The sequence below is a fragment of the Castanea sativa genome, chromosome 3 (assembly GCF_040712315.1).
Source record: "Castanea sativa cultivar Marrone di Chiusa Pesio chromosome 3, ASM4071231v1".
Taxonomy (NCBI): Eukaryota; Viridiplantae; Streptophyta; class Magnoliopsida; order Fagales; family Fagaceae; genus Castanea; species Castanea sativa.
Window position 1 is genome coordinate 1,910,115 of NC_134015.1, and position 24,328 is coordinate 1,934,442.

Genomic DNA, 24,328 nt, shown 5'->3' on the forward strand with positions numbered 1-24,328 from the left:
ATTCATTCTTTATTCTTTCTTTGAATGAAATCAAAGAAGAGAAAGTATTGACAAAATATTTAGCTATTGGAATTTTCTAATGAAAAAAAAACTTCATTGCTAAACTACAGTAACCCTTCATGCTTAGAGAGATTGTTGGAGCAATGTTTTATGGTTTCACTCTATTCTGTAGAGAGTATTTTGGGTTTAGCTAGATTATTGGAGATGCTTTGTTAATTTATAGTCCAACTAAGTTATATCAAATTTTCAATGTCTTTACTTTTCCTTTAGTTTGACTTCTACTCTCTCTCTCTCTCTCTCTCTCTCTCTCTCTCTCTCTCTCGCGCGCGCGCACGCACACACACATATATATACACACACACAACAATCTTCCTTTTGAATGTGAGTTATTGCCTCTTTGTGGGTTTCACCACCATTCTCTTTTCGGGCCAAGAACAAGTCTTTACTAACTACCATATAATTTTATATGGACTTTTTTACTCCGCATATCAATCATATGCCATCTGAGTGCTTATGTTAGACAGCACAAACTACGTACTAACACTCTATAAGACAATGCCACTCATAGTGATATACCCAACACAATTTGGTACAGCATAAATATATGAAATTTTAGTAATAAATCGTGTTGGGATCAAACTTGGACAAACATTCGTATAATGGTTCTTTTTCCACACCTTATTGGATAATTAATTGACATTCGTAAAAAACAATAGTAATACAGATGGAAAAGAAAAAGAATTAGCCTAAGTCAACTCCATAGTTTGCGGCATTAAGTTAAGTATTAATTTACTTGCTATTATGAATAAGTGTGACTTCATCAGTTAACATAAGCAAAGTTTATACATATATATATACACAGCTCTTTCTACCCTTTTTCTTGCAAGTTGAGGCTCTCCAAGTTCAACGAAAATGGCTCAGATGATTGGTACAGATGGTATAGAGTCACTGAGAATTGAGTTAGCAGAGATAGGAAGAAGCATTAGATCATCTTTTCAGCGTCGTTCCTCAAGTTTCCGAAGCAGTGCTTCAGGATTGAGTTCTACAAAGGGTGGTGATGTTGATGCTGATGCTGTATATGCATTGCAGTGGGCTGCAATTGAGAGATTGCCAACATTTGAGCGGCTCAGATCATCCTTATTTGATGAGGATGGTGATGATGTTGGTGCTAATGAAACAAAAGAAAAAAGGATTATTGATGTTACCAAGCTTGGAGCTCAAGAACGGCATGTCTTCATAGAGAAGCTCATCAAGCACATCGAGCACGACAACCTTCGCTTATTGAGAAAAATTAGAAACCGGATAGACAAGTAATTGAGCTTTCTACTTGTTTACTTTTTTCTAGTAAAAAATCATTCAAGCAAGATATGAATGTAGAATCATTATGGATGGAATTGATGCCATAGTAAGTCATACAAATATAGAGAAACAAAAACTTGCACTGCAATGGGAACATTCATACTATGCAGTATTTGAACATTAATTAGTATATCATGCTGCTATTTTTCCAGTAAAAATCATGTGCAAGTATATACAAGAAACATGGATGTAGAATCAAATTTGAATGGAATTGATGCCATAGTAAGTCATACAAAGAGATTAGAGAAACAAAAACTTGCATTCCAATATATGAACATTCATACTACTATACTTTATTGCTGCTATTAATTGCTCTTGGGATTATTTTTCATTGCTCAACGAGCTAATGTATATATTGCACTTCTTTTAATTTCTTCATTTATACTTTTGTTCTTGTATATATGAAGGATTCATTTTGTTGAAACTGAACTGTATTTGCAGAGTTGGTGTAGAATTGCCCACTGTGGAGGTGAGATACAAAAATCTGCGTGAGGAGGCAGAGTGTGAAGTGGTTCATGGCAAGCCATTACCAACTCTATGGAATTCTGTTAAAAACATGCTTTCTGTAAGTGCTTTCTTTTTAAGAGTATTTACTATTTAGAGCTTGATCATATACTATTTTGTCAATGGATTCTGGACTACCTGGAGTTTTGACTTTAACATAGTGCACATCATACATATTTGTATATATGAATATGGCCCATTAGCAAAGAAAAATGGATTAGGTGTGCGTTTGGGTTAAAATGAAAAATAAAAATTATTTCACTGTTCAGCTTATTTTTGCTACTATTCATGAGCCCTCTTGCATTTTTTGACACTATTCATGAGCTCCACTGCACTATTTCAACTATCTTTTACTTTTATCTACAATACTTTCAGCAATAATTTTTCAATTTCAACAAAATAAGCAATATCCAAACACACCCTAAGAGTTAGGACCAATTAGCAAAAAAAATTAGTGCAGATGCATGTGAAAATGCATACAATTAATTATGTACATTGTCTAAACTCTGATGTGGCTATATCAGGAATTCTGACATTTGGCATTTTTTTTCGGGGAAGGACAGTTGACAATTAATCTATTGGAGAAACCTGGATTTTCAAAATCTTGTTGAATTGAATAAACTATAATTTATTAGAGATATAAAATGTTTATATTTATCTATTATATATAAAAGAGAGGTGCTACGTCCACTTCATTTTCACAACATTATTTTTATCATTTTAAACTTTATTTTTTCCGATTATTTTATAACAAGTATTTTTCTTTCCTTCTTTCTTAATAGGTATTTACTAAGCTGCCAGGTTCAATGTCACGACTAGCTAAGATAAGCATAATTAATGAAGTTAGTGGTATTATAAAGCCTGGAAGGTAGCTATATGCCTTTTTCTTAGTCAATTTTATGATTTAGGTTTTATAGTCTTTTATTCAATATAATAATATTATGTACATGCGATGTATGGATTAATTAAAAATTCTATCTAAAAGGTGGATTTATTTTAAAATAGTTCCAAAATTTTAGTGAGTCACTTGAAATTTTAAAATAGGGTTTCATCTAGATTAAATTATCGAAATAAATATATATATATATCTATATATATATATATATATATATATATATATATATATATATATATATATATATATTAAGCTACTTGATATATGGATGATGTGGGGAGTAAAAGGATCCAAATGGGCATATGGGCCTTTGGACTGTAGCATGGAGGGCCGACCTGCTCCGGAATTAAACTCTACGAATTGGCCCATACGCTGAGGATCCGAGGGCACAGCCGAGGGCGAGCTTCTCCTCGGACAAATCCAAGAGAACTCAAAACTTCATTATGAAGGTCAAGGCATAACTCTGGAAAGACTAATGGTTAAAGGAGGACACCATGAACCTTCTAGATACACCAGTGTTAAAGAAAGTATCAAATGCAAAGGCTGCCACCTCCACATTAAAGGCTCTGCACCTACCTCCCTGGCCGCATTAATGGGGAAGTGACCCCTGAACAGTAGGGCTGAAACTTCTAGTCACTGTCCAAAAAAGTATCGGGGAATGAAGTATTTAAGGGGGTGAAGGCCAGAGAAAAAGAAAATGAGAAACAAAGAAAGAAACTAAGAATTGTAACTTTTAAGGAAGAAATAAAAAATAATACAGAAATAGTCTTCGGCTTACGTCTGAGGAGGCCTATTTTCAGTTATCTTTTGTTATCTATATGTGTTTGTAACTCTTAGCCCGTTATCAAATTCTCCGTACTTCTAATCTAGGTTTCAAGCCCACGCTCTACAAATTTTATTGTCTAAGGCTCATTGGGCCTGAGCCCGTAGTTGTCTTTGGGTCCAAGTGCAATTGTGCACTTACAATTAGAGCCGTCTGTGGGAAATCTAATCTAGAAGGAGTTGGGATACTATGGCAAGCTTGGGTTCTCACCATGCAGAGTCACAGGGATCACAGCCGGAGGATCTTTTCGAGCATCTTGAGCATCGAAGGGATCGTGAGGAAGCGTCCATACAGAATACCCTGGGGCTAGCCATACTCATGGTGGGGGCAGCACCACCCATGGGGATGGAGCTAAAGCCATGCAGAAGGAGATTAATCGTTTGAAGAGAAAGTTACACCGCGCCAGACGCAAGTCTTCACCTTCCTTGTCTAATCCTTCCTCAGAGGAGGTACGGGGAGGTAGCTACAACTCAAGATCATGCTCACCCCCTAGTGCAGTGTCCTCTGGTGAGAAGGATGACTAGCCAGCTCGCAGACGCAAGAAGGCTCCTTCTAGGGGCTTAGGGAACGATGCTATGAGTCGGGCGTTGCACCAATTCTCTAAATCTCTGTTTTCACGGAGGATTGAGAAGGGGAGGCTCCCCAGGAGGTTTACTCAACCCACATTTACCATTTACAATGACTGGACTGATCTGGTGGAGCACGTGAGTCATTTCAATCAGAAGATGGCAGTGCATTCTCACAACGAGACCCTGATGTGTAAAGTTTTCTCCTCTAGCTTGGGACCTATTGCTATGAGGTGGTTCAATAGCCTTGAATCAGGGTCTATAGGTTCGTTTGGGGAGCTTACTAGAGCATTCGCTTCGCAGTTCATTACGTGTAGCAGAGTACCTCGGCCATTGGACTCGCTGTTATCCATGACCATGAGGGAAGGGGAGACGTTGAAAGCGTACTCCGACCGTTACTGGGAGATGTTTAATGAAATAGATGGCGACTTTGATAAGGTGGCGCTCAATACCTTTAAGGTATGTCTTCCTACTGATCACGACCTGAGAAAGTCTTTAACTAAAAAGCCCGTCCGTAGCGTATGTCGCCTCATGGACCGTATTAACGAGTACAAGAGAGTGGAGGAAGACCAACAGCAAGGAAAGGGTAAGGAGAAGGTTATCCCGCAGGAGAGAAGGGATTTCAGGTCGGACAGGTACCACAATAACAAGCCAAGGAGAGATTACGTTGGGCAGTCCGGCTCGGCAGCACCTCAGGCCGTGAACATTGTGTTCTGAGAACTAGTACATCAACTGCTGGAGAAAGTTCGTAAGGAACCCTTCTTCAAATGGCCTGGTAAGATGGCAGGAGACCCTGCGAAGAGGAATCAGAACCTCTTCTGCCAATACCATCAGGATGTGGGCCACACTACCAAGAATTGTCGGACCCTTTGGAACCACTTGAAGCAGCTTGTCAGTGAAGAAAAACTGAAGCAGCAGTTGTGCCAACCTAGCGGGTAGGGCAGTCAATCTGGCTCAAACAATCAGAGGAATAATTCATCTCGGCCGGCGTTAGGAACAATTAATGTTATTTTTGCTGCACCTGGCAAGACTGGCTCGGCTCCCACCAGGGTGATGACAGTTTCACATCCTCAGGCCGAGGAGTCGGGCTGCAGGCTGAAGAGGTTGAAGCTAAGTTTGCCCGTTTTGAGATTTTCCGAGGAGGATAAGGTAGGGACTATCTAACCCCATGACGATGCTCTTGTAGTTACGCTTAGGATAGGGAATTATGATGTGAGGAGGGTGATGATAGATCAGGGCAACGGTGCAGATATCATGTACCCTGATCTATTTAAGGGGTTAAGATTGAAGCTGGAAGATCTTACTCCTTATGACTCGCCACTTATAAGCTTCGAAGGGAGAGCCGTTGTGCCGAAGGGACAGATCCATTTGCCCGTTCAATCCGGCTCAGAAACGGTTGAGGTGGATTTCATTGTGGTTGACGCGTACTCTCCATATACAGCCATCCTCGCCAGGCCATGGCTGCACGCCCTTGGAGCTGTCTCCTCTACCTTGCATTTTAAGGTTAAGTTCCCCTCGGGGGAATGTGTTGAAGAAATCCTCGGCAGACAATCGATGGCCAGGCAATGCATATCGGCTGCAGTGCTGCACTAGACAGAAGCCGAGTCTTTGGCTTTGATCACCAAAGACTTATAGCAGTTAACAGCTCCTGATGCATCTGGAATGATGACAGGAGATGAGGCTCATTGTGAGGAGTTGGAGAAGTTTTTGATAGCCGATGATTCAGAGAGGTTCTTCCAAGTTGGCATACGTTTGCCACACTAGGAGAAAATGGAGTTGTTGGAATTTCTGAAGGACAATATTGATGTTTTTGCGTGGGACCCGTATGAGGCTCCAGGTGTAGATCCGAGCTTCATTTGCCATCGTTTGAATGTCAACCCTGCCATTGTTCCGAGAAGGCAGCCACCTCGACGTTCTTCCAAAGAACATTCCGAGGCTGTAAAGGAAGAGATGCTTAAACTCAAGAGGGCTGGGGCTATTAAAGAAATTTTCTACCCCGAATGATTGGTGCATACGGTTGTGGTTAAAAAGAAGAATGAAACGTGGAGAGCATGTGTGGACTTCACAGATTTGAACAAAGCCTGCCCCAAGGACTCGTTCCCAATGCAGCGTATTGATCAACTGGTGGATGCCACTGTCGGACATCCTCGAATGAGTTTTTTGGATGCTTTCCAGGGTTACTATCAAATTCTATTAGCATTGAAGGATCAAAAGAAGACTGCTTTCGTTACTCCAATAGGGAACTACCACTATAAGGTCATGTCATTCGGGTTGAAGAATGTCGGGGCTACCTACCAAAGAATGATGACCAGGATGTTTGAACAGCAACTAGGGAATACTAATGAGGTGTACGTAGATGATATGGTGGTGAAGAGCAAAACAATACCGTCACACGTCAAAGATCTAGCCGACACTTTCCAGGTGCTAAGAAAGTACAAGCTGCGCCTTAACGCCTCAAAGTGCTCTTTTGGCGTGGGGTCCGGAAAGTTTTTGGGGTACATGATTACTCACAGAGGCATAGAGGTGAACCCAGCATAGGTCAAGGCTTTTCAGGATTTGCAACTGCCTCGAAACCCAAAAGAGATTCTGAAATTGACCGGAATGATTGCAACATTGAATAGGTTTATCTCTCGATCAGCTGACCGATGCTATCCTTTCTTTCAATTGTTGAATAAATGGAAAGGGTTTCAATGGACCGATAACTGCGTGTTAGCTTTCCAGCAGCTTAAGCAGTATCTTTCTCGGCCACCCATCTTGTCTCGCCCTGAGGCGGACGAGGTCTTATTTGCTTATCTGGCAGTGGCCGTCCACGCGGTCAGCCTGGTCCTTATAAGGAATGATAGCGGGGTGCAAAGACCGGTCTACTATGTTAGTAAGTCTTTGAATGAGGCCGAGGTGCGCTATCTGCTCTTGCAGAAAGCGCTTCTGGCCATAGTTCACGCCACGCGCAAGCTTCCTCATTACTTTCAGTCTCACACAGTAGTGGTTCTGACCCAATTTCCTCTCAAGGCGGTGTTACGCAGCGCCGAATACTTTAGTAGGGTGGCAAAATGGGGAACCATTTTAGGGGCTTTTGACGTTAAATACAAGCCTCGCACCTCAGTGAAGGGCTAGGTCCTCGCTGACTTGGTGGCAGAGTTTACTGAACCATTGCTAGAAGAAACTTTAAAAGAAGCACATATGGATGGAAAATCAGTTGGTGTGATCACAGCCGCAGTGCCTTCAACTTGGAAAATGTATGTCGATGGGGCAGCTAATCAGAGAGGGTCTGGTGTCGGACTTGTTCTGATATCCCCTGAGGGAATTATCTTCGAAAAATCTCTAAGGCTGTCATTCTCGGCTACTAATAATGAAGCCGAGTATGAAGCAGTCTTGGTGGGCATGAACATGTTATGTAAGATGGGTGGAAAGGAAGTCCATGCGTTCTCGGACTCTCAGTTAGTGGTCGGCCAGGTCACGGGGACCATGGAGGCTAGGGACCCAAGAATGCAGGAATACTTGGCCCAGGTCAAGCGTCAGCAAACAGAATTTGACTCCTTCATCTTAGCTCACATCTCTAGAAGTGGAAACACTCATGCCGATTCTTTGGCTACGTTAGCAACGTTCTCGGCTCAGGGTTTGCCCAGGATTATCCTTGTGGAGGATTTGCTAGAGCCAACTCTTACACCCGCCAAGGTGGCCCGCATCCATCTAATAAGGCCTAGACCTAGTTGGATTGACCCGGTCATATCTTTTCTTAGGAATGATATCCTTCCTGAAGACAACTCTGAAGCAGATAAGATATGTCGAAAGGCGCCACGTTTTTGGTTATCCGAGGACCAGAAACTGTACAAACGATCCTTCTTGGGACCGTACTTGTTGTGTGTGCACCCTGAATCAACGGAAGCACTTCTGGAGGAACTGTATGAAGGGATTTGTGGAAGCCACACTGGGGGAAGGTCCTTAGCCCATAGGGCCTTGACTCAGGGTTATTGGTGGCCCAATATGCAGAAAGAGGCTCAGGACTATGCCAGAAAATGTGATCAATGCCAGAGCTTCGCCCCTAATATTCATCAACCTGGAGGGGTTCTCAACCTTCTCTCCAGTCCTTGGCCTTTTGCGCAGTAGGGATTGGACATAGTGGGGCCGTTTCCGAGGGCTGCAAGAAATAAAAGATGGCTTCTTGTGGGAACAGACTATTTCACTAAATGGGTTGAGGCCGAGCCCTTAGCAAATATCAGAGACGTAGACTCCAAGAAGTTTGTCTGGAAAAACATCGTCACTAGATTCGGTATACCACGTACACTCATCTCAGACAATGGCGTTCAGTTCGACAGTAAGGCTTTTAGGAAGTATTGTGGTGATATAGGCATCATAAACAGATACTCCACCCCAGCTTACCCTCAGGGAAATGGGCAAGCTAAGGCCGTTAACAAGGTCATAGTTAGTGGGCTCAAGAAAAGGTTGGACAACGCGAAAGGCAGGTGGGTGGAAGAACTCTCACATGTTCTGTGGACATATCGGACTACACCGCGCAGGTCCACTGGAGAAACACCATTCTCTATGACTTATGGGGCCGAGGCAGTGATACCTTTAGAATCTGGTTTTCCCACTCTCAAGACGAGTTCTTTTAGCCCGGAGAATAACGATGGACTCCTGGAGAAAGGTCTTGATTTAATTGAGGAACGACGCGAGACAGCTATGGTCCAGATGGCTTATTACCAACAAAAGCTAAAACGGGGATATGATGCTCACGTGAAGCTAAGGCCACTTGCACCTGGTGATCTTGTACTAAGAAAAGTTGTGGGCACTTCTAAGAACCCGGCTTGGGGTAAGCTAGGACCCAACTGGGAAGGCCCTTATCGCATTGTTTCAGTAGCAGGCATAGGGTCATATCGGCTAGCTAACCTAGATGAAAGAATTGTACCACGCCCATGGAATGTAAATAATCTTAGAAGGTATTATTATTAATAAAATGTACTTTTGTCAGTTAACATTTCAAAGTTATAAGTACCTCTGACGTTTGAAGTTACTATTCTTAAGAATCAAACAGAAACTTGGTTAAGTGTAGTCCTCGGACCACAAACCTTGTGGAAATTGATATCTTATCATTTGTTAAACAGAACCTTAGTTATGTCGGGTCCTCGGACCTCCTACTTTGGGAAAATTAACATTTGAAGTTACTATTCTTAAGAATCAAACAGAAACTTGGTTAAGTGTAGTCCTTGGACCACAAACCTTGTGGAAATTGATATCTTATCATTTGTTAAACAGAACCTTAGTTAAGCTGGGTCCTCGGACCTCCTACTTTGGAAAAATTAACATTTGAAGTTACTATTCTTAAGAATCGAACAGAAACTTGGTTAAGTGTAGTCCTTAAACCACAAACCTTGTGGAAATTGATATTTTACCATCTGTCAACCAGAACTTTAGTTATACCGGGTCATCGGACCTCCTGCTTTGAGAAATTTATCAGTTAAAGTTGCTATTCTTAATATTTTGTCATTGTTCTTGTTTCTATTACACGTCTTGTGGAAATTAGCATCTTGCCATTCATTAATTCGGATTTTAAATTCTCTGCCTCTAAGTGTTAAGTAAATTTATGTAAGGAAAGGTCCTCGGACCTTACATCCTACTAAAAGCGATGCCACAGATTATAAGGCATTGTTTAACTAAGGCATTGTTTGGTATCCAAACTAAGTTACTCTCTATCAGGTTCTTAAGTATTTTACTGTGCCAGGCAAACGTGCGCATGGACGTATGGGGGTTATAATTGTGCAATCTCTGGAGCTAGGTTTGTTTGTTCTGACCTACCTTTAACTATGTCTTCATAAGAATTCTTATGACAAGCCCAAAAATAAAAAAAGTAGAACAAATATAAAATAAAAGAAAGTTGCACAAAGATTGTCTTTAATTAATGATTTTGGCATACGTTACATGCTAAGTTCTGGTTACAAAGAAAGAGAAGTCCTAGGTTGGTCCCTAAACTCTTGGAGGGGGATTTTGCTGATAAGTGCTGGTTGCCTCGGTGTTTCTTAGCTCCAACTCAAAGGGAGACAAAACTTGTTTCCCTCTGTCTGCTGCATTTGTTGGAGGGGCATTGGGCTCCATAGTTTGGCTTAAGCCTTTCTCGGCATCCCCACCCCGTTCCATCTCTTTGTTGGAACCTGAAGGTTCTGTACGATCTAGAACGAGTTTTGGGGTCGTAGGATAAAGAGCAGGAAGAGTTGCCTCAGGGGCAAGAGCAACAATATGAGTCTCTTCTATCTCTTGTATGTCCAGGGGAAGCCAAATGTTCTCGGACTTCCTCAGCTCCGACGCTGAAGGAACACTTACTACATTTAGAGCTTCCCCCAAGACTTGCTGACAATACTCCTGGCACAAGGCTGCGAAAGCCTCTATCAGCTGTTCCGCTGTTGCAGCTACCCCTTCTTCATAACTCGCCTGTTTGGCAGCATTTAGAGAGCGTTTGAATGCGCCAGCTTCCTCCTTTAGGCGCGCAAGCTCCCTCTCCAATTCCGAGCGCTCCCTCTCGGCTTGGGCTAATTTGTCGTCTTTTTCACGGAGAAGCTTGCGCTGCCCTTCTATTTGAGTCTTCATCGTCTTCAAGCTAGCCTCAGCACCGTCTCTTTCTCTTTTGAGATCAGCCACCTGAGAGACGAGTTTCTCCTTTTCTGCAAGGGCTTGGCCTAGGGACTTCTCAGTCTCCATTCGAATGTCAAGCTCCATTTTAGCCTTCTTCCGAGAGTCTTCTACAAACTTCTCGGCTACAAAAACTTCTTGAACGGCCTACATAATGTGTTAAGAAATTAGATGTAGCAGGACACTTCTCATTAATCCAGTATTATGAAGAAGGAAATATTCACGAAAAGTTAAAACTTACCAGAGCAAACTCCCTTTCTAAGGACAGGAACAGTTAGGGTTGGCTCATTCTCTCCAAGGTTTCCATGTCCTTGGGCAGCAAAAGCGGGCGCTCCAACGCAGCGGCCAGATGGTGGGCGTGGCCTTGTTGGATTGCCCTGATACTAGACTGGCAGGAAATTGGTGCACCGTCCAGTTTTAGGTCAGGAGACCAGGTGACCGGTGCTTGGCGCACTTCGGCCACATCCCGGATCTCCCCGCTCTCGACTGAACGAGCCCTACCTTTGCCTTTATCTAGTTTCTGCTGCTGAGTTGGCTGAGGCTGTTGTTTCAGTCTTTTTTGTTTTTCGCCAGCAGTCTCCTCGACCTCCCTCTTCCTTTTCTTTTTCGGCTCTTCAGCTGGAAGCTTGGGTTCGGCTGGAGGAGGGGGAGGTGGCAAGGATGGAAGGGCTTGGGACCCTCCTGTCTTCTTTTGGGCGACTTTTTCGCCTCTTTTGGTCAGAAGGCCGTGAAGTCTGTCCATGTCCTCCTCGGATTTGACTGGGGGCTGGGCAACAACGAACCCTTCAACTCCAGAGGCCTCGGTGGGCTCTTCTTCCTCGTCAGAAAGTACGACGAATAGGTTTCCTCGGGGTCTTTCGATGTCCTCAAGATGGAAGTTGTCTATTTCGTCGTCGAGTGTATGTGAAGAGGACACCTGCTCCTCTGGGATAGCAGTTGCTTGGGAGTGTGTTGAGAGGGGGGTTGCCGCGATAGGACGGTTGTACAGAATGGTGTTGGGGTCGTCGGGAAGGTCTTGGTCAGCTAAGAAGTGCGGCCTGGCCACATGAATCCTTCTTCGCCTCCGGTCACCCGCTATTATTGCGTTTTCGATCTCCTGAAAGTCCGAGGAGACAGGTTTGTACCCAAGAATCAAATGAGCCGCCCTAAGTTGTAAGTCTTCACTGACGAACACTTCGAAGCGTAGCACTCGATTCAAATCGGCAACGTTGCAGTGGCTTAAGCGGGGGTGCACGTTTTGCTTATCTGCAAAGAAAAACATCAAAATAAGTGAACACGGTCAGATACGTAGAACATATAATAAATTAAAGTCAGACGCTCAAGTAAATGCCAATACATATTCCTAGATGATTTAGGAAGTTAGGGCAACTTAAATCCTAAGGTGTCGCACTTGGATCTCCCCACTCAACAGGGTAGTGGGGGCCGTCGTGCCAGTTGCTAGAGACGATTAGGTAGTCATCCTTCATGCCTTTATTGGACTTGGGCAAACAGGAGATCAACCTAACTACATTGGAACGAGATTTGATGTAATAACCTACTCTAGTGAGTTTGTGGCATTCGTACATAAAAACGACATCATGCCAGGTGAGGTTCAGACTCATCTGCTCGTTTAGAGCATCGACGCTACCTAAAACTCTAAAAACGTTTGGGGCACACTGATCAGGACACAACTGGTGGTTGCGGAGGTACTCCCTAGTTACGGGTTTCATTGGGAGGGTCATCCCACCTTCTACGAAGGCGACCATGGGAATGATGACCTCTCCGGTTTTCCTAGCGCCGGTCACAACTTCCGCCGGGCAGTATTCTAGACCTTCGTCGCTGGAAATATGATACTTGGCTCTAAAACCTTCCATCCCAGTGGCGATATCAACTAGACATTTAAACTTTCCTATCGGAAAGAAACGAAAGGCTAAGTTCTAGGAGAGAGAATGGTAATAAGGTTAGCCGAGAACAGGGTCCGAGGAGAAAGGGTTAAGAGAAAAGAAACAAGAACTTACAAATTTCAAGTTGTGCAAATTTCCACGGATTTCTACAGACAAAAGGTGATTGCTGATGTTTTGATGGGATTAACCCCTGAAGAAATAAATGAAGGAGCAGGTTCCCGAAGCGTCGCGACGTGCAGTAAACGGCCTCAAAATTGTATTTGTCCTGCCCAAATTTTCATGAAGTAACAAGGACCGTTAGATGCTCATCTCACTGTTGAATGTGGGGGGCAAGGTATAACTTACGGTAATAAATGCGCGCGTTTTTGTAAAATAAAACCGCCAAGTGGCATCCTCTGGAACGCAAAACGGTCTTCACAGGAGTAGTTATTTACAGAACGTGTGGGGAAAGTTTTCGTTGGATCAAAACCCTATTTTTCTCCTCGGATGATGAAAAATAGAGTTTTGAGGGGCTATTGTGGGGAGTACAAGGATCCAAATGGGCATATGGGCCTTTGGACTGTAGCATGGAGGGCCGACCTGCTTCGGAATTAAACTCTACGAATTGGCCCATACGCTGAGGATCCGAGGGTACAGCCGAGGGCGAGCTTCTCCTCGAACAAATCCAAGAGAACTCAAAACTTTATTATGAAGGTAAAGGCATAACTCTGGAAAGACTAATGGTTAAAGGGGGACACCCTGAACCTTCTAAATACACCAGTGTTTAAGAAAATATCAAGTGCAAAGGCTGCCACTTCCGCATTAAAGGCTCTGCACCTACCTCCCTGGCCGCATTAATGGGGAAGTGACCCCTGAACAGTAGGGCTAAAACTTCTAGTCACTATCCAAAAAGTATCAGGGGAAGGAAATATTTAAGGGGATGAAAGCTAGAGAAAAAGAAGATCGGCAAAAAAAAAAGAAACTAAGAATTGTAACTTTTAAGGAAGAAATAAGAAATAATACAGAAATAGTCCTCGGCTTACGTCCGAGGAGGCCTATTTTCAGTTAGCTTTTGTTATCTATATGCGTTTGTAACTCTTAGCCCGTTATCAAGTTCTCAGCACTTCTAATCTAGGTTTCAAGCTCACGCTCTACAAATTTTATTGTCTAAGGCTCATTGGACCTGAGCCCATAGTTGTCTTTGGGTCCAGGTGCAATTGTGCACTTACAGATGATATTTAATCTAAATTGTATTATATTAAAATAAAATATTATGATAAATTATCAAAATAATTGAAACAAATTTTAAATTTTATTTTAAAATTCTCAAAATTTTATTTCAATAAATTTTAAAATTTTTGAAACTTAGCTAATAGAGTTTAGCTGAAATAAACTATAGTTGGATTAGAATTTTAACTTTCTTGAAACTTAACTAGTAAGTTTTTATTTTTATTTTATCTCAAAAAAGAAAAAGAAAAGGAAAAAAAACTAATAGACATTATACCTAATAAATTAATAACCATATTGAAATAGGAATTTATAAAGCATATGATATGGCTATCTTCTGTTACCTTACATACATTTTTGTCTTCCTTATAAGCTTTAAACTAGGCAGTAGGGCTATAAATGAAAAGAGCCCAAGAAAAAAAAAAGGTTAATGAATAGGCTCATGACCAATAGGGCTTGATAAAAAACAAGTCGTGACTAGGCTCTTTTATGGGCTTAGTAATAAGTTTTATATGGGCTTGAAAAATAGACTCATATCATTGTAAGTTTTTCCATTTATTTGGAGTTGAGAGAACACTCTTCCAAATCAAATAGGCCAGAATATGCTTAAAATGGGTGTGATAATGTATTTGTGTAGGATCTTAAGTTCAGGAGCTTTATAGTTTATATTGAGCTTGAGATTGGCTTGAATAATGAATTAAGTTGAACAGGTTGAGCTCAACCTTTTAGACATTTTGACAAGCTCAGGTTCAAGCATTGTTTGTAGGCTTGGTTTGAGCTTGAACCAAGTTTGAACATTTTATTTTTGTTAATGAGCTGATTTTGAACATTTAATACTTGACAATGTTTGGTTTATTCAAGCTAAACCCTATTTTAATTTGTTAAAATATATTTTTGAGGGACTTTCAAGTTGAAACTTTCTAAATTTTGGGGAAAAAAAAAATCAAAATTAAACCAACATTTTAAGAACAAAATTATATTTCAGCCTATCCAGTTGTCATTGTAGTCCCTTGAACTTGGATATATCATTTCTCGTTAATATTCATTCCCTTTTTCTCCCCTCTGAATCAATTGTCTTTGAGCTTTCATCTTGCTGCTAATTGCTATCTCAAACTTATCATGGATGCAGTCATGTTTTATACTATCATTTCTTGTACATGTCACCCTGTTCATCTTAGCTGCACTTCAAATTGATTTTTTCTTGAATGCTCTTTAACATACATAATAAACATAATCATCAATTGAAAAGGAAAAAATACTGAAAAGATTTTTGGTAAAGGAAATTGCAATAGTTAAAGTTCAAAGGATCTCTTTACTGGATAAAAAAAAGTTAAATATGTATTTACTGTTTCTGTGATGCATATCAGCATATGGATGTATAGAATTATAGAAATACTTAAAATTAGGTTCATCACTTTGTTGGCTTGTCCATACATCTTCGAAATGGAATTTATTTTAATGATAAAATTGGATATTTTCATTGCAGAACTTTCACTTGGGAAGGTTATAATACTTTGATATTTGTAATCTTCTTGATATATTACCCTCAAAATTTATGATGCTTTGGACTGGGAATATTATCCCTTCAATTTGCACTTTCTTGTATAAAACAACAAGAACAATAACAACTACATTAGAGTCCCAAAACTTTGTGTTTGGCCATGAATCTTCCAAACACTAATCTGGGCGGGAAATTTGTAATCTTTTCTGTCATTCTATCTTATCTAAAATCATACTCTATTGCCTCCTCAATTGACATGTTCTCATTCATAATAAACCATATGGGAATTCTTTTATAGAAATAAAGAAGTTGAAAGAAGTGTATTTACGTGGTTTTACCTTTCTTGCAGGATAACTCTACTGCTTGGTCCCCCGGTTGTGGGAAGACCTCCCTTTTGAAGGCTCTGTCAGGAACGTTAAACCAATCTCTCAAGGTTTCACACTTTCCTAATATTGAAAATGACTATATAAACCATCTGAATGAAGATATAAAAATCAAGAGAATCTCAAAGCTAAACCTATCTACATCTTGGAAACTTAAAATTTTAAAATTGAAATATGCTTATCCCCCTGCCTTAAAATTAAACATGCGCATAAAAATGAATAGAGTTTTTGAGTTGTTAACTTTTTCGATGGGATGTACTTTAGTCTGTTCACAAGTGTTGAATTATTTATCTATTTGCTTTTTTCCAATAGATTACTGGGGAGATTACTTATAATGGATACAAGCTAGAAGAGTTTGTCCCTCAAAAAACTTCAGCTTATATTAGTCAAAATGACAAGCACATTTCAGATATGACTGTGAGGGAAATACTGGAATTTTCAGCCCGTTGTCAGGGTGTTGGAAGCCGAGCAGGTAAGCATTCCTTAGTGTTCACATTATAGATGATTTAGTTATGATGTCCCTTCACTGCAAAACAGTGATAATAATAACAGCACCATTTGTTGTTGGCCTAATGAAGATATTATGGTGGAGCTCAGTAAAAGGGAGAAGGAAGCTGGAATTATTCCTGATCCAGACATAGACACTTACATGAAGGTACCTGTTGCATCTCCAGTCTTCTTTTCCTTCATGTTTGTGTAGTCATCTGTACTTCTGTAGCATGACTGAGTTTTTGTTCTCTATATGTATTATAAGGAGAAGGCAATTGATTTTGCTACATGAAAAATCAACATCAAAGGTTAGCTTGCTTATCCTAGTTTTTAACAACAAACTTGAAAACAAATCCCATAAAACTACATGAGAAAACATTTTTGCTAAAATGATGGAAAACTTTAGATAATGCAAAATATTATTGATCAAATCTTGAATGTTCTCTGCTTGACATGGAAACAATCATATTACTAGCAAAAGACATTGAAATGTGTAGGATTCTGATTGTGCTAATGTTATATTGCTTTTGGAATGACAAAAATATGACTTCAATTTAGTTTCCTTTTAAATTTAGATTCTTACTTCATGATGTTATGAGTATTTAGCATCTGATCAATGTGATGATTTTCATTTTGGATTTTAAATCAAACTATAAGTAAGAATCAACAGGCCTATTTTTTTTATTGTTGCTAATCTAAAGTTTTCACTCAATGTATTTGAATGTTTTCATTAGAATATGTTCTACAGCAGCATGGGTTACATGTGTGCATTATCATGTGAGTTGATATAAATTAATGTACGGAAGAGTATATTTTGTATATTTATTGATTGATGTCAAATGGAATACTTGAAATACTATAATTCTTATGCAAGTCTATTTAATACTTCACAACACAGTCATGTTGATATTATTTTGTTCCTACTCTTGATGGTATTCATGAGATTAGATGTTATAATATTGATTATGCTATTTGTTCTGACAGGCAATTTCAGCCAAAGGACTAAAAGGAAACCTTCAAACAGATTATATACTAAAGGTCATTCTTTTTTAACAGAGCTGAAAGTAAACATATACCCTGTAATTGATATTTTCCTTACCAGTTTATATATGTTGCTGCCGTGGCTTCTCAGATCCTTGGAATTGATATCTGTGCTGACACTCTAGTTGGAGATGCCATGAGAAGAGGTATCTCTGGTGGTCAGAAAAAGAGATTGACAACAGGTAATTTGAATAGAAGACTGATAGCTGTTCTGCTATCTAGTAGTTTTAGTTATAGAGAGAACTAAACCCAGTTTCCGATAAGAATTTTGACCACAGGAATTAAATTAAATTTTGGCAGGGGAGATGATTGTAGGACCTACAAAAGCCTTGTTTATGGATGAAATAACAAATGGATTAGACAGTTCCACTGCATTTCAAATTGTTACATGTCTCCAGCAGCTGGTGCGTATCACAGATGCTACTGTACTAGTTTCACTGCTTCAGCCAGCACCAGAAACCTTTGATATTTTTGATGACCTTACTTTAATGTCAGAAGGGAAGATTGTGTATCATGGTCCACGTGATCATGTTCTAAATTTTTTTGAGGGTTGTGGTTTTAGGTGTCCTGAGAGGAAAGGGGTTGCTGAGTTTGTCCAAGAGGCAAGTGAATAGAAGCCTATACTCGTCTTTTTAAAAAAAAAAAAATTGTTTGTTTGAAAGAACTACTTCATCCTATCTTTATGCAGGTTATCTCTAGGAAAGATCAAGCACAGTACTGGTATCAAATGGAAGTACCCTACAGTTATGTTTCAGTTGATATGTTCTCTAGGAAGTTCAAGGAATCTCCTTATGGAAAGAAGCTGGATGAAGAGCTGTCAGAGACATGATAAATCCCAAAGTCATGAAGATGCTCTTTCCTTTAGTGTGTATTCTCTTTCTAAATGGGAACTATTTAGAATATGTGCTTCAAGGGAGTTTCTTCTCATGAAAAGGAATTCTTTCATCTATATATTCAAAACAACTCAGGTGAAGATTCATACTTTTGCGTTTGTTTCTCATTCCATTTTTTTTTCTTCTTTTGGACTGCGACCAGGGGGGGAGGTAAACCTATTAATCGGAAAATATATATTTCTTTTCTTTTCTATCTGCAGCTTGTCATCACTGCATGTAACACGATGACTGTATTTTTACGGACCCGGATGGATATTGATATTCTTCATGCAAATTACTATATGGGCTCCCTGTTTTATGCTCTTATCATCCTTCTTGTTGATGCAATTCCAGAGTTGTCCATGACTATTCAAAGGCTTGAAGTCTTCTACAAACAAAAAACATTTTGTTTTTACCCAGCTTGGGCATATGCAATTCCAGCAAGTATTTTAAAGGTTCCTATTTCATTTGTGGAATCTCTAGTTTGGACATGTCTTACTTATTATGTTATTGGATATAGCCCTGAAGCCGAAAGGTGAGGTTGACATGAAAATATGTAGATTTATTATTGCATTTCCCCCTATTTTGGTTCATCAAGTAGCAATTGCATATGCAAAGCTTCTCAAGTGCTATAACCTCAAAAAAGCATTTTATGTTAGTACTTTCTTTTGCTCAAGAAGTCTCATTTTCTTTAGTTATGAATCTCTGATCGTTTTCTGTGTGCTCAGGTTCTTCCGTCAGTTCATTCTTCTTTTTGCAGTGCATTTGTCTTCATTATCCATGTTCCGTTTCCTGGCATCAGTCTTCCAGACCAATAATGCTTCCATGACAGCTGGTAGTTTTGCAATATTAATAGTGTTAGTATTCTCTGGCTTCATTATAACTCAATGTAAGGTTATCCTACCTCTTCTCCAATCTCATTCTAATATAATCAATTGAAAGGATGAGCTGAGCTTTGCATCTGGTTGTAGCTTCTATGCCTGTTTGGTTGAAGTGGGGTTTCTGGGTTTCTCCTATCACATATGGAGAAATGGGCCTTTCTTTAAATGAATTTCTTGCCCCACGATGGCAAAAGGTGAGTCTCTCATTACATAACAAATAATCCTTTGTCTATTTTTAGCTAATACAGCTACTTATGAGCAAGGGGCAGACCTACTAGTTGTATGGCTCCTCCAAAGAGATCGGCATTGAAAGACAGTCATCTCTGATCAATATGTTATTTCTTGAATATCAATATTCTTGCTTAATAGTGAATCTTAGCTGACGTTCCTGGCTTCAAACACTAAGCACTAAGTAATGCACAATCTAATTACAATTAAACATTGTATACAATAAATTGTCTGCTTATACATGCTGCTAAACAACTAATTTGGCTGTAGGACATGTGCATTAATACTCCTTGTATAAACCTGTCAATAGCTTGCCATTTCTGTAATTAAATTTTTCATCAGCATCAAGATTATATATATATGGTCTTATTGGCTAAGTTTGTTTTCCTTTCTTGTCTGTAGATGTTATCCACAAACACCACCATAGGGCAAGAAATACTCGAAAGCCGTGGACTGAACTTTGATGGATATCTTTATTGGATATCACTCGGTGCCCTATTTGGATTTATAATTGTTTTTAACATTGGATATGTCCTGGCTTTAACTTTCTTGAAGTGTAAGTCTGTGTTCTTGATTGTTATTATATTTTAACTCAAACAGCAATGCAACAATAGCTATATTTTGATTCATCATCGTTTAATAAACCTCTAGCTCCTGGATCGTCTCGTGCTGTTATCGCGCATGAAAAGCTCTCCCAAATACAGGGAAGTGAAGATTCACGTGATGGTTCCTGTCTAGAAAAAAAGTCTGGAAATTCTCCTGCACAGAATAGTTTAGAACCAAATAAAGGTTTTATCAATTTTATTGTTCTTTTGCTTATTCTTCAGATCATTACTGTAAACATATATTTCTCCAACATTTGAACGAGTGTCTTGTCTCAATTAACAGGTAGAATGGTATTACCATTTACACCCTTAACAGTAGTGTTTCAAGATGTGCAATACTATGTTGACATCCCCTTGGTAATTACATTTAATTCATATAAGGTTATGGTTGCTGCTGAATTGATAGCTGTTTACATTACATCATATTAATTCCTGTCATTGTTTTTCCTTTTTGGCTTCTAGGAAATGAGAGAAAAGGGATTCACCAATAAAAAACTCCAAATTCTTTCTGATATTACGGGTACATTGAAGCCTGGTGTTCTTACAGCATTGATGGGTGTCAGTGGAGCTGGGAAAACAACTCTTCTGGATGTCTTAGCCGGAAGAAAGACCAGTGGCTATATTGAAGGGCACATAAAAATTGGAGGGTATCCCAAGGTTCAAGAGACGTTTGCTAGGGTGTCGGGTTATTGTGAACAAACAGACATACATTCTCCTCAAATCACAGTTGAAGAATCGGTGATATTTTCTGCTTGGCTACGACTGTCTCCTCAGATAGACTCAAAAACTAAAGCTGTAAGTTCTCTATGTACTGACATGAATCAAAGGTTTGGTTTTATATTTATCATTGAGATAATATTTTGTGAAAGCTACTGTGGCATGTCATGCAGGAATTTGTGAATGAAGTCTTGGAGACCATTGAGCTTGATGGAATAAAGGATGCCTTAGTAGGTGTACCTGGCATTAATGGTCTATCAAATGAGCAGCGCAAGAGGCTTACAATTGCTGTGGAGCTTGTTTCTAACTCGTCTATTATCTTCATGGATGAACCAACAACGGGTTTGGATGCAGGAGCAGCTGCAATTGTTATGCGAGCTGTGAAGAATGTAGCTGATACAGGAAGAACAATTGTTTGTACCATCCACCAGCCAAGTATTGACATATTTGAAGCGTTTGATGAGGTAATTTTTTTTAAAGAATTTAAAATTGTAAGGGTAAGTAAAATTGTAAAACCAAGAAGCTGTTACCTTGTCCTAGGAGTTTTATTTATCTCAGAAATACATGCATTTGTACTGAGGAAATAAATAAAGGCCTAGGAGTTTTTTAGATTTGACTGAAATGGAGAAATTATTGTACTCTGAGGAGAAGCAACCAGATTATAAATTTGTGAGATGCATTCCAGCCTACCACCCAAAAAGAGTATATGAGATCATAGTGTTGGATAATAAGCAACAATTTCCTTCTTATCAAATCTAGAATAGTTACTTATCTCATGCCTTTCTCGCTAATGCAGCTGATTCTTCTAAAAAGTGGTGGACATGTAATATACTCGGGATCATTAGGACAACATTCAGCTTGTGTTATAGAATATTTTGAGGTCAGTTTGATGTAGCAACGCATTTTATCTATTGCTTTTTTCCCCCGGCTTTCATTTTCTTTAAGTATTACTATTTACTTTGAGTAATTAATTTTATTGATCTTCTTGTTACTGAACTTTTACTTTGACAGAGTATCCCTGGAGTCCCAAAGATTAGAAATAATTACAATTCGGCAACATGGATGTTAGAGGTCACTTCTATATCTGCAGAAGCAAAACTTGGGGCAGATTTTGCCCAGAAGTACAGGGATTCTGCTTTATACGAGTGAGTTGCTGAGTTCAGCTACAATTGTCATTGGTTTTGTTGCTGTATAATGTGAAATAATGTCTCTATTAAGTAACTTTGATACCATGGAATTTCTGCCATAGCTTCTTCTTGACGTAAAGATAATTAAATCAAAAACCATTTGCTTTTCATCCTTTTTGAAATGCATGGGGGAATGGCCTTGTGTTTTGTTTGTCCTTCCTTATGTGGCCTTAGTGTTTTAAGGTATCAAGGTTGTGCTAGTCTCTCTTAAGAACGTCTATTTTGTGGAACAAAATATTGTCCTTAAGATATATATCTTCATATGACTTGCATTGGCATTTTAAAACTTGATGTGATTTCTAATATTATTCCATTTGCAGGAAAAACATGGAGCTTGTAAGGCAGTCGAGTAGTCCACCTCCTGGGTCAACAGACCTGTATTTTCCTACACGCTTTTCACAAAATGGTTGGGGACAGTTAAAATCTTGCCTATGGAAACAGCATTTGGCTTATTGGAGGAGTCCTGCATACAACCTTATGCGTATCATGCATACGCTTGTAACAGCTTTAATTTTTGGGGTGCTTTATTGGGACGTAGGAAAAAAATTGTAAGTTTTAATATGTCTAAGATTTCTACTACCTTTACAGAATGTTTATTACATTTTAAAAGTCTCTAGTCCTACTTACCGGATACCTTGGCAAGATTGAGCTTGCGCATTGTAAGTGACAGTACAACCAGAATTTCTTTTATGAAGTGTTTGTCTAATAAGCGTGATTCTTACAGTTGTGATTTTTCTTTGCTTAAGATTGTGCATCTGTAAGATGTACAATTTTCTGCATGATGTTGTAGTTATGCAAATATCTAATTTTGATTCTTATTTTATCCATTAGGAATAACCAGCAGAATTTGTTCAATATATTTGGTTCCATGTATGTTGCCGTGATCTTCTTGGGCATAAATAACTGCTCAACAGTTCTACCGCATGTTGCAACAGAGCGAACTATTATGTATCGGGAAATATTTGCAAGGATGTACTCTTCATGGGCTTATTCACTTGCACAGGTATAATTTTCCCTGGAACTAATTGAATTTATTGTTGGCTGCTTTCAGGGCATTATGAGTAATCTCAAACGTTGTAAATTTGATGTACTTTGGATTCTTGCTAGATCTTCGAGAGAGATAGCATGAGAAATTTATCTCATCTTTTCCAACTGCTTTTACATGTTTACTTGTGCTATCTTGTTCCAAAAAGGGAAGAGAGTGAAAGAGAGGCAGAGTTAATATCTTGATATGAACTTCTTTCTTTCTTTCTTCTTCTCTTATTTATTTTTATTTTAGTTATATTCAATGCTTAGTAGTTGTGGATACTAATTTTGTAGGTGATAGTGGAGATTCCTTATCTCTTCATCGAAACTGCTATTTTTGTGACAATCAGCTATCCAATGATTGGATATTACGGGTTAGCTTATAGGATTTTTTGGTACTTCTATACAATATTTTGTTCCTTGCTCTCCTTCAACTATTTGGGAATGCTACTTGTGTCATTGACACCAAACTTCATGGTAGCTGCAATTTTGGCCTCAGCCTTCTACACAACATTCAACCTCTTTGCTGGTTTTTTGATTCCTAAACCGGTAAGTTAATGCTACAAAACTCCTCTCTCTTGTGGCCACAGAATACATGTGGGCGCTAAGATTTAAAAAGCAGATATAGAATGCGTTTGGATTCAGCTTCCACGTCCAGCGTCCACGTCTGGGCTTCCTTTTTTTTTTTTTTTTTTTCTTCGGCGTGTCTGTCACTGTTCATTGTCCATGAACAGTGATTTTTGGCCAATGAACAGTAATTTTTAGCATGAACAGTACTTTTTACACATTTAAAAATTATTTTGCCACAGTGTTTTCAGTTTTCAGTTTTCAACAATAAGTTCTATCCAAACAGACTCATAGTAGAACTGATCATATTGTTCTACTCTTGCAGCAAATTCCAAAGTGGTGGATCTGGATGTATTATCTTACCCCTACATCTTGGTCACTTAATGGTATGCTTACATCACAATATGGAGATATAAATAAAAAGATTGTGGTATTTGGAGAAACCAAAACAGTTGTTGCATTCTTAGAAGATTACTTTGGGTTTCACCATGACCAGTTAGCTATTGTGGCTGTTGTTCTCATTGCCTTCCCTCTTGTTTTTGCATCCTTATTTTCATACTTTATCGGACAGTTAAAATTCCAGCGTAGGTAGAGGATGGAGATGTTGTCCGTTGCTTGCAAGCCCTTTAGTTTGCAAGTAATTGTTGATTCAATGTAGTAAGAACTGTCTTATATTTATCAAGTAATGTATTGCTTCAGTGTAATAAGAACTACTATAAATTTATAAAGTTAAACAAATTATGTGTACAGTATTTACATTTTAGATAACAGGATTTGTTAACATAAGAAATTCAAATTACAACATGCATTGTCTATAAACTGCCTTGCTAGGATATTGTGTTGTATGTAACTCTATACATTCTAACTTCAAAAGGCTTATTCACAAACACACTATATATTTGGGATTTGTTGCATGACAGATCAAGTTTTTAACGGTAAATTGTAGGTGATAGTTGAAATTCCCTATCTCTTCA

At 39.1% G+C, this 24,328-nt stretch overlaps 1 pseudogene; it reads left to right on the forward strand.

Moving 5' to 3' along the window:
- Positions 1–912: 912 nt before the first annotated feature.
- Positions 913–24,043, forward strand: LOC142628333 (pleiotropic drug resistance protein 3-like; annotated as a pseudogene).
- The last annotated feature ends 285 nt before the right edge of the window (positions 24,044–24,328 follow it).